Here is a 12285-nt window from a genome sequence, read left to right on the forward strand (position 1 = left end):
ATGCCAAGAGCTAGGGATAACCTGACCCAAGGGAAAGAGGATAATTTGTTTTATTGACAGTCCAATCTCCAGTCCTATGACTGGGTTAGGAGCAAGGTTTCCAATTGGGTTCTGCCTCCAGCAGAGTTGGAGCTAATACCTTTAAGGATCTTTTACAGTTCTTCAAATAGTTATCTTGTAACCAAACAAAATCAGAGATTTCTTTCTGCTCCCTGAGGAGGACTGTGTACTCAGATCCCATCCTAGCTCCATAATCTCTGGAGTGAATGGGCTGGAGGACAATCTTAAAATTCAAACTCACTCAATCCAAAGCAATTCTACAGACACAATGGGCAGGTCATTGGTGGTAAAATCTTATTGTTGCTCTCTGAAACAGGCAGGGGGATCTCCTGTTCAGTAATTCGCTATTTCTTTTCCTATTTGCTTTACACAGTTAATTTGCTGGCAATTTGCATTCTTTCCCAGCATAAGTGTGGTGTTTCCTCTTGCTTGACTCGTTACCTGGTGGTTATGGCAGCTGCCGATCTGATGTTATTTTCACTGATGTTATGCTGAGGAGAATTCCCTATTTTTATTACCCACAGTCTTTTCTGGACATCACCCCTGTGTGTAGTGTTATTGGGGCTCTGTTTCGTGCAGCCATGGACTGCTCTGTCTGGTTCACCGTCACTTTCTCCTTTGACCGGTTTGTTGTCAGAAGCTGAGAACAAAATATTGCACTGAGAAAACTGCGACAATGGTTCTAGCAACAACCTGCATCTGTTCTGTCTGAAAAACATCCCTTTCTATTTTCAATATGAATCTTGGATGATGATCAGCAATGTGCCATTCTACTGTAAAATAAAATCAAGTTACTGCACTGAGACTTGGTGGGTGGCATTGGATCGGCTTGATACAGTTTTAACCCCTTTACTGCCATTCGCTTTAATTCTGTTGCTCAATGCTCTGACAGTCATACACATTTTAGTGACCAGTCAAGTCCGAAAGAGGCTGAAGGGTGAGAGCAAAGGAGAGAACTGAAGAGACCCAGAGATGGAGAGCAGAAGGAAGTCTGTGATTTTGCTCTTCTCCATATCGGGGAGCTTCATCCTCCTGTGGTTAATCAATGTTGTGGATTTCTTGTATTATGTCATTCAAGGAATGAGTATTGACGAATACCCACCTTTTCAACTTCACCTCAATAAGGTTGGTTATATGCTGCAGACTCTAAGTTGTTGCACAAACACATTTATTTATGCAGCAACTTTTTCTCGGTTCAGACCAAAGTTCAGTAACACAGCTAAATACCTGGTTACATGAATTCTTTGTGTTATAAATAAATAAAACTCCTCGGTGAAGCACATAGGAGGGACTTGTTGTTCCTGGGCTTGAATGATTTTTGTTTCATTAATTTGTGCAACATGGACATCATTGGCTGGGTCAGAATTTACTCCCTGTCCCTAGTTGTCCTTTGAAAAGGTGGTGGTCTCCTTCCTTTTTGAATCGCTGCAGTCCATGTGCTTTGGTTCACCTACAATGTTGTTAGGGAAGGAGTTCTTGGATTTTAATGCAGCAATACTGAAGGAGCGGTGACATATTTCCAAGTCAGGATGATGAGTAGCTTAAAGGTAAACTTGGAGGTGCTGGTGTTCCCATGTATCTGCTGACCTTCTCCATCCAGGTTGAAGTGGTTGTGGGTTTGGAAGGAATTGTACAGGGCTGTGAATTTCTGCAGTGCATCTTGTAGATGCTACACACTGGCCTACTGAGCATCGGTGGAGGCAAGAGTGAATATATGTGGATACAGTACCAATCAAGCGGACTGTTTTGTCCTGGATGGTGTCAAGCTTCTTGAGTGTTTGTTGGAGCAACACCCATCCAGACAAGTGGGGAGTATTCTATGACACCCTGACAAGAATCCTTATCCCAGTGCAGGAAGAGAGTCGAGCTGCAAACCTGCGGATTCCTCATCATTGCATAATCCAAAGGAATTGTCTGGGAAAGTTAAATTTCCTATTGGGCAATTCCAAATGGAATTCCCTATTGGGTAATTCCTATCAGCTTGGAAGCATCTATTCATCTCCATCAAATTCAAATACTTCAGAGGGTTCTGATACAATTTCATAGAATAATTCTTCAGAAAATGTTTGACCATTCAACAGACCCCATACTAATGGCAAAAACAGCCAACTATGAGCTGTTTCGAATCAAGAACGTGTGGCAGGTATTATATGACATTATCAGTTCCCACCCACCGAACAAATTTCTGGCTCCCGATTTTTCAGCATCAGACAAGTGTGGAGGCTGAAAAACCTCAAGGATTCAGTCAAGGGGGGTTAGAGAGGAAGGGCAACAGCTCACAGCACTATCCAAACTGACAGCACACACAAACACATGCACAAATACACATACACGCATGCACAGATATATATACACACACACACACATACAAATGCACACCATTGCGGTATGGAAATTGTTGCAATTGGACTGAGGTCCCTCGATGAAGATGCTCATGTGGAGAAATGTTGTGCATCCCCTGCAATGTGGAAATGATTTATCTTTGAGTAGTATTCCTGACGTTATTCAAAACAGAGTGTTTCTAGTGCAATTATATCCAGGCAACTCCATGTGAACCTATTTGTGAGGAGACAGTGTGAATTTTATTGTACTTTCTGCTGCTTACAGTGTTTTCTGAAGTATTAGATTGGATTACTTACAGGCTCTTTGGCCCAACAAATCCACACCGCCCCGCCGAAGCGCAACCCACCCATACCCCTACATTTACCCCTTACCTAACACTACGGGCAATTTAGCATGGCCAATTCACCTAACCTGCACATCTTTGAACTGTGGGAGGAAACTGGAGCACCCGGAGGAAACCCACGCAGGCACGGGGAAAACTTGCAAACTCCACACAGTCAGTCGCCTGAGGCGGGAATTGAACCCGGGTCTCTGGCGCTGTGAGGCAGCAGTGCTAACCACTGTGCCACCATGCCGCCCATTCCCACAAATTCTAAGTGAGAAAGGATTCAAAAATGGTAGCAGTGAGACCAGCACTGGGCATGTTCATCTCCTTCTCCTTATTTTTCAAGGACAGTATCACAAATCATCCAGCAAAACTGTTCTGTGTCTCCAAAGGTATTCTTTGAAGAACAAAACAAACGCGCAATATGAGAGATTCACAGACTTAAATGTTTTCTCCAAAAATAAATCTGATTCTTGTGGAAAGTTCACTAGAGGGTGGCATTGTATCACTTTAGACACAAGATGGGCAGACAGAGAGAAAGACAGAGACTCGTGCCTTTGATTCACCATATTTTAATTCATTCATCCAAAATTCCATCAGGACAAAGTGAGTACCATTGCAGGCAGAGACGGACAGACACATACACACACGCATGTCAACATTATCATCAACATTGTATTATCTTAAATACAAAAGGGACAGAGAGAGAAAGAGGTGTTTGATCCCATTTTAATGGCTTCATCCCGAAAACAACAGAGACCCCATTGCAGAGACACACATAAACATAGATTCCTGCAGTAACATGAACACACACTAGACACAAACACATAGATAGGTACAAAGACAGACACAGATACACGTAATCAAAAATGTACTGTAATATATACACGAACACACACACATATACCTTCAGACACACACAGTCATTCACACAGATGCACAGACACACACACAGATACAGAGATAGAAACCTACACAGATTGACACAGAAACACACACACTTACTTGCAGACACACAGACACATACATACAGAAACAAACACACACAGGCATACACATTCAGACTCAGATATTGTCAAGGACAGCAAAAGTGAAGCCACTAATAAAATTCCTCATTCCAAAAACTAAATGAGAAATCAGTAGATTTTTTGGAATGTGAGAGTTTACTGGAAATGTGTGCATAATTTCAAATAAAGAGCTGTGCCTTTGTTATGAAGGTGTTATAGTGTACTGTACCTTTAGGAAAGTATCTGACTGCACCAAGTGTTCTGAACAAGATACAATGAAACCTTTTAATCCAGCAGCTAGAATAGTCGGTTGGAGACAAAAAACAAATGTGAATTAGGCCAATCAGTTTAAATTATACACCAAAAAAAAAACCAAACTCCAATCAAGTTTGAATCTAGTATATCGACAATATTAAAAGCCGATGACAAAATCTGGTGCTTGGGGATATAAAACCAGAAAAACGTGAACAGTTGAGAGAGAACTGCCAAGCCACCAATAAATGCAGACTGCCCACACAATAGGTTTCTTAAAGGTACATTTATCTATCAACGACCTGTGAAAGAGAAATTCTAAGAAGAAGAAAATCTACAGAGGAAGATACAAATGGCAGATTTGACAGCTGCCTGGTTTTGAAATTTGGATTTTTGTAAATCTTAATCAGAGGTTTTATTGGACTAGTATTATAAAAGGGAAAGTAACAATACGAGATGTAAATGGTTATTAGTTAATTATTTTCTGTTATACTTTCAGAAATAAAGTTGTTACTTTTTACTTTAACTAGTTCTTGGCCTCTCAAATTTTCGCAGATTACTGCACTGAGTAAATCATTTTGTATTACAGGTTTAAATTAGTAGAGGGTTCACCCCGTGTTGTAACACCTTTAACAAATCTGTGAAGGAAACTACAAAAAAAGTAGTCTGGTTAGCAGAATGCGAAGCATCCTTTGTAAGGATGAAAGCAATTTGAAAAATGAACCAGTGTTGGCCATCTCTGATTTTTCCAGCCTTTTCAAAATGGCATTTGATGCTGATAACTTGGAGTTGTGTGCTGTCTTGTTCCAGTATGATGAATCAAGAGTAGAGAAACCCATAGGGTACTTCTCTTAGGAACAATATCAGTTATAGGAAAAATACTGTCCTCGAGAAGAAGAGGCTGTGGGATTGCTGTTGGCTTTTCAATACTTTGAAGTCTACATCTGACAAGGATTAATGAAAAGCAAAGTTACACTGATCAAGACCAATTAGCCTTCATTGAGAAGTTTAAAATGAAGAAAGCAAGGCTAATCCAATGGAGTCTTTTGCTGCAACCATTTAATGTAAAAATCGTACACATTGCTGGAAAACTTAACGTAATTGCTGATGTATTGTTCCAAGGTGAGAAATAATAAATGGATTGCAGTCAGTGAAGTAGCACCACCCAGAAAGTTTGTGATTTCTAATAAACCTGTTGGACTATAACCTAGTGTTGTGCGACTTCTAACTTTGTTCACCCAAATCCAACACTGGCACCTTCATGTCACAATGAACCAAAGACATCTCTTTACATACAATTATATTTACATGCATTTAAGGTGGATTCGATAACTGAAATGACTTCCATTTACCTTCAGAAGGAAATGTCAGACAGTGGTCTTGCCCCACTGAGCCTTGGTAGCAGCTATCCCAAGCTTTCGTGTGCTCTTCAGCAAGTAGTCCTGGACCTTAACACGTGTCAGTCTGCAACACGTAGTCAAGGTCACCTCCTTGTTCTGGAAGACCAACAATTTTCGGGCAGACAAAAAGAGCCTCTTTTACTGAATTGATGGTCCTCCAAGCGCAATCAATGTTTGTCTCGAAGTGTGTCCTGGACAACACACAGTAGAGCACAGAGTCCCGCATCACACAACTGCTGGGAACACACCTTAACAGACACACTGCATCTTGCCTCAGACTTCCTTTGCAAAGACACATTCCAGAAGGAGATGCTTCCAGTCTCTACTCAACTTGCAGCTGCTTCCAGGGCAGAGTGTTTACTGGAAAGAGTCCAACTCCAATGTTTGTTTTGTTTTCTTCATATGCTGTTGTACTGAATTGAAATTCTTTATTAACTATAGATGTATATATACTTGTTTTTATGAGTAAAGTATATCCTTGAAATAAAAAAAAATCATTCCTTCGGTACGGGACCGAAAACTGCTCACAATATTTCATTCTGCTCTTCTATTCTAACATTCTCAAACAAACCCTAACATTGTATTTTCGTTCCTAACTGCCAACTAAAGCTGCGTTTTAACATGAAGAGAATCCTGAACACGGACTAACAAGTCCCTTTGTGCTTCAGTTTTCCGAAGCCTTTCCCCATTTAGAAAACCGTCTCTCCCTCTCTCCTTCTAATCCCAGTGCATAACCTCACACACTTTCCCACATTGTGTTCCGCCTGTCAACTGAACTGTAAGAAAGTCCTGAACGAGGACTCCCCCCGAGTACCCTCAGGTCTGGCAGTATCTGCCCAGAGAGAGATAAAGCTGAGACAACGTTTGGGGTCCGGGGGCGGCCGTCATTCGGAAGATCGCGCTTTGGGACTTGATGCGGCGACACACAATTTCTTCATCACTTTCACCTCCCTGCCTGTGGGAAGGAGTATTTTTCATTCTAAAACGTATTATTTTGTTTGGCGACACCGAAGTCGGCCCTTTTGTGTTTCTGTTTTCTCTCCTGAAAGAGTTGTTTCTCTTTAAAGAGTTTATCTTCTGAAGCAGCTGCTAACGGTCACTCGGGGCACGAGGCGGCCGTTAACCGCCAGCTCGCGCGCGGCGGGGGAGGGGGCGGGGCCTGGAGCTAAAATGGCGGCGGTCCCACCCAGAAAGGAAGAGGGTCAGAGGGAGAACGGACTGTGTCAACAAACTACCGTTCCTGAAGGTAATGATGGTGGATATTGGGGGCGGGTGGGGTGAGGGAGCGATTCCGCTTTGGCCCCACTCCTTTCCCTGAACACGTCATCTTGCCGGTAAGTGGGGCCGGGCGGCCGCTACTGATTTTATTTTATATTTTCCTCTCTCACGCAGCCCAGAGGTTTGTATTTAAATTGGGCGGGATTCTTAACAAATGCATTGATTCTCCTGGATTAATTAGGCATGTTATGGTTGATAATACCTTTTTAGGAGACGCAGAGAATTCCTCAAGATAATAAGCCATTATTTGCAAACAAAAGCTGTAGCCATCAGAGCCACCAACCCTGAAAGCCACGAACAGTGAGAGTACTCAGTGAGTTATGTTCTAAAAGCCAGGCTCTACCCCCGTTATATTTACATAACCAATCGCACTGAGCCTACATTAACTAATCAGACTCTGCCACAATTGTCCTCTGGATTGCTGCTGACCCCCACATTGTGCTGTGGTCATCTTTTCACCTTTTGTCACCTGACAGGCCGCAGTCGGGCAAGGCTGACTCGAGCATGCAATCCAGACCTTGCACTTATGTAACATCTCCACATGTATTAATTTGTAGTTATATATTCATTTTTACCATAGACGCTGTCCATATGGCCATTTCTACTATCTTTCAGACGTTTCCAATCCCTTTCCCACCCCTAAAACTGTAATAGCAGTGGTCCCCACCCTTATTATTTCTTCTGCACACCGCCCAACACAAAGTGGGAATAATTACTGTGTTGTTTTTAATCTCTGATCCGGGAACTTCACTGTCCACAGGTTAGTGACAGCTACTGGCCGCAAGCGGGAACTGCAACCAACTCACGGAAATGTTCAGGGTCTGTCGGGGTAATGAAGCGGCTCATGTGAGCAAACGGACTCTCTCTGTACACAAAGCACTCAGATTGATGCACACGATTGGGAAATAAAACAGGAAAATCGACGTTTCAGACAAAAAGTCGATTTTCCTGCTCCTCGGATGCTGCCTGACCCGCTGGGCTTTTCCAGCACCACTCTGATCTAAACTCTGGTTTCCAGCATCTGCAGTCCTCACTTTTGCCCCGAGAAATAAAACAACCGATTGTACAAAATAAAGAATATTGTTTGGATACGTTTTGTTCAAAATTGAGCAGAATTTCGTAAAGAAAGAGCATTAGTGTGAAAGAGCATTAGTAGGAATAAAGAAAGTGTTAATTTATGTAAAAAGGTAAAACTCAGGATCTCTGGTTAGAGTTTATTTTAACCTTGAATAGATCTCACACATTAATCCTCCCTCCCCTTCTCAATAGACGCTGTTGGAACTGTTCAATGTTTCCAGCAGCTTGTGTGATTATTTGAGGTTCCCAACAGGAGCAGTGTCTCACTTTTCGAAAAAAATTGCTGTGCTGCAATTAACATTTAAATAAGAATTGGGAAGCTGCAGAGGGGTAAACTTCAGAGCTGCTGAGTTTTGTTGCCCACTTCCACGCTGCAATTCATAGAAACCATCGTCATGACAAGTGAGGAGCAATCTGGATGGTTTTGTTTTCTCACAGAATAAAACATTCATATACTTTCAGAGAAAGTAAGGTGATAATGCCAGTTCATCTTCAAGTTCTTCTGTGCAAAATGGCTTTGAAAGCACCACCCTGTGATGTCTGGGAATCAAACGCGGGTTAACTGCTTGGAAGGGAGCTATACTTACCACTATACCACCATCGCTGTGCGACTGAATGGCTCTCAATTCTCAAACGCATTTAACAAGACCGTGATCATAAGTAATTGAACGTGACGAAAATGAAAACACGAATTTCTGGCGAAACTCCACAGGCCAGCCATCATTAGCATCAGAAATCTTCAGTTCTGAAAAAGAATCATTACACCCAAGAGTTTGACTCTGCTTTCTCCCCACAGATGCCAGACCTGCCGAATTTCACCAACATTTTCTGTATTAGTTTTGAAATCTCCAGTATGGACAGTTCTTTCCTTCAAATAGACCTGATGATGCATTGAGTATAGGAGTTGCAAAGACATGTTGCAGCTGTACAGGACATTGGTTAGGCCACTTTTTGAATATTGTGTGCAATTCCAGTCTCCCTGTCAAAAGGATACTGTAAAACTTGAAAAGTTTCAGAAAAGATTTACCAGGATGTTGCCAGGGTTGGAGGGTTTGAGCCATATGGAGAAGTTGGGACTGAGGGGTGACATTAGAAGTTTATAAAATCGTGAAGGGCATTAATAGGGCAAATATTTTTCTTGGATTTGGGGATTCAGATCTAGAGGTTATAGGTTTAAGAAGAGAGGGAAAAAGTTTAAAAGGGAACTTAGGGGCAACCTTTTCATGCAGAGGGTGGTGCGTGTATGAATTGAGCTGCCAGAGGAAGTGGTGGAGGCTGGTACAATTACAACATTTAAAAGGCATCTGGATAGGTAAATGGATTGGGAGGATTTAAAAGGATATTGGCCAAACTGCTGGCAAATTAACTTAGGATGTCTCGTAGGCATGGACGAGTTGGACCGAAGGTCTGTTTCCGTGCTGTACATCTCTCCGGCTCTATGACCCATTGAAGGGGATACTGGGTCAGATGATCATCTACCTCAGAGGCAGAGGTGAAGCAGCATAGAATTGATGTGGAAACTTGATTCGGCCCAAAAGGCATCCCGCCTAGACTCACCCCCTTACCCTGTAATCCTGTATTTCCCATGTATGATCCATTTTACCTACACATCCCTGAATATTATGGGTAATTTAGTATGGCCGAGGTATCTAATCTGCACATCTTTGGACTGTGTGAGGATACCGGAGAAATGGATTCAGATGAGTATCCTCAGTGATTGACAATATTAAAGGTTCACTGACGTTAGAATGAAGTGCTGTCTGCTCATCTGTCCCAAATAATCTGCCCCTTTCTCTGACGTTCTATCCTTGTGTTTCAGATTCCCAAATATACCTAATAAGGGAAATCAGGAGGGCAAAAAGGGGATGTGAGAGAGCTCCGGCAAATAGGGTTGGGGAGAATCCAAAGGAATTCTATAAATGCATCAAGGACAAAAGAGTAACCAAGGAGAGAATAGGGCCCCTCAAAGATCACAAAAACAATCTTTGTGCACCTGCAGGCGATGAGGGGAGATGTTGAAGGACTATGTTGCATCAATGTTTACTGTGCAGAAGGACATGGAACATATAGAATGTGGGAAAATAGACTTCGATATCTTAAAAAAATGTCCATATTACAGAGGAAGAGAAGCTGGATGTCTTAAAACGCATAAAGATGGATAAATCCCCTGGACCTGGTCAAGTATACCCTAGAACTCTCTGAGAAGCGAGGGAAGTAATTGCTGGGCCTCTTGCTGAGATATTTGAATAGGATATATAGATAGGATAATTAAGAAGGTGTTTGGTATGCTTTATTTTATTGGTCAGAGTATTGAGTCCAACAGTTGGGAGGTCATGTTGTGGCTGTACAGGACATTGGTTAGGCCACTGTTGGAATATTGTGTGCAATTTTGGTCTACTTCCTATTGGAAAGATGTTGTGAAACTTGCAAGGGATTCACAAGGATGTTGCCAAGGGAGAAGCTGATCAGTCTGAGGCTGTTTTCCCTGGAGCGATGGCGGCCGAGAGGTGACCTTATACAGGTTTACACAATTTATGAAGGGCATGGATAGGATAAATAGACAAAGTTTTTTTTTCCCCCTGGTTTCGGGGAGTCCAGAACTAGAGGGCATAGGTTTAGGGTGAAAGGGGAAAGATGTAAATGAGACATAGGGGGCAACTTTTTCACACACAGGGTGATACATATATGGAATGAGCTGCCAGAGGAAGTGGTGGAGGCTGATACAATTGCAACATTTAAGAGGCATTTGGATGGGTATACGAATGGGAAGGGTTTGGAGAGTTATGGGCCGGTTGCTGGCAAGTGGGACTCTATTGGGTTGGGATATCTGGTCGGCATGGACAGGTTGAACCGAAGGGTCTGTTTCCATGCTGTACATGTCTCTGACTCTGACTCTATCTAATTGAAAGTCTGGTGATGTATAATGGATCATAAGCATTCAGATTCAGTAAGCATTAGTTGCTTACTGCAAGGAGAATTGTTCACTGCTTTGGGTTGCTCAGTTCAACCTCTGAAGTAAATGCAATACCTCAGCAAGTACGAATTGGACTTTTGCAACCAGTTTGTCAATTACCTAAAATACCAAGTTTACCAAATGTTTCAAACTGAATCTCACTGTGGAATCCTGCATTGGATAACTTAAAGGCTCTGACAATTAAACAGTTCAGTTTCTTTTGCAGAAAGAGAGTTAACAGCACAAAGGGGAACAGTAATTCACTGACAAAGAACATCGACCAATTCAGCATATCCTAAAAATAATCTATACGATTCTCCCTGTGGTTGGTGTTTCAGGTACGTGGCTAAATACACTGAGTTGTTCTTAAAAGTCTTGATTTAAATTGACAAAGAATTTACTCTATGGTGAACACTTGCTCAGGTTGAGGGAAATTTCCCGAATTCCATCTTTGAGAGCGTTTGTTTTATTGACTAAGTTGAAAACATGATCCTTTTTGTAAGCCAAGAATTCTACAAAATATCAAGCTAAGATCCTCACAGGAGTAACGTGTTGCTTCAGAGCACAGTACAGTATTGGCACGTTTTTGAAGAATATGCAGCACTGAAACGAGCTATCACTGCAGAACTATACTGTCTCTCACTAGGGGGGGGGGGGGGGGGGCGGAGAAAATTGGTTCTTCATTGAAATTGTTGGTTCGAGTATATAAGGAATCTTTTCTCAATGTTTATTGTGGTTTGTTATTTAATTAATGGCAAAGTGAAAAAGTGTTATCATTTTGAAATATTTTCAAACAGTTAACACAGTGTGATATATTTCATCGTTCTCCTCAGCATTTCACAGAAGTAGATTGTAATGTTTTTCTGGTGAGTAAAAATCTGACAGCAGGTTTATTGTGTTCAATCTCCAGTATTAAGGTGTGTTCTAATCTATATGGAGTTACGATACACCCTTTTTAGCGGTGATCAATCTTCTTTTCACAGCTTAGATCTGAGAGTTTGTTGTTCATGAAGTTATACATAATATTACGCTAGGCGTTCAATGAATGTCTGGTCCTGAGGATGTTGAGTGCTGCACAAAGTCCCAGTTCTGGAAATAGGAGCGAAGGACTCCATTAGTCATCGCAAAGATATCAACTCCCAGCACAAGGAGATCTCTGAAACAAAAGTAGAAAATGCTGCAGATATTCATCAGGTCTGGCATCATCTGGAGAGCGAGAAACAGAATTAACATTGAGACAAAACAAAAACCGAATGAACTATGGATGCTGGAAATCAGTTCCCATACTGCCTGAGATTACCAAGAGGGTCCCACCTTCGCAACCTTGCCCTTCCCCTGAGGGGACACAACACCGAGAGGATGGTAGGGGTCAGCACTATTTTGCCTGGGAGGGTAACTTACGGACCATGCCAGACCTCAAAATATTTTGAGAAGGTAGCCTAGACCCTAACTTTTGTTTTAATTTTAAAGGCAGATGTGAAGTGGGTGCTCCAGGTGTGATGTCATTGGTCAAATTATTTGGTTTTAGCAAAACAATGTATGTAAACACTGCAGCTGAGACACGAACAAATGAAAGCAGAATTTCGAAAA

The 12285-nt window shown here is 41.9% G+C and overlaps 1 long non-coding RNA gene across 1 annotated transcript; it reads left to right on the top strand.

Moving 5' to 3' along the window:
* Positions 1-6608: 6608 nt before the first annotated feature.
* On the top strand, positions 6609-7858 carry LOC148136052 (uncharacterized). Its single transcript, XR_015754737.1, has 2 exons — positions 6609-6721; positions 7426-7858. It is a non-coding gene; the product is annotated as an uncharacterized LOC148136052 (long non-coding RNA).
* The last annotated feature ends 4427 nt before the right edge of the window (positions 7859-12285 follow it).

This window comes from Chiloscyllium plagiosum, unplaced genomic scaffold, assembly GCF_037043375.1.
Source record: "Chiloscyllium plagiosum isolate Xiang-an unplaced genomic scaffold, Cpla_swu_hap1 HiC_scaffold_47, whole genome shotgun sequence".
NCBI classification, from domain to species: domain Eukaryota; kingdom Metazoa; phylum Chordata; class Chondrichthyes; order Orectolobiformes; family Hemiscylliidae; genus Chiloscyllium; species Chiloscyllium plagiosum.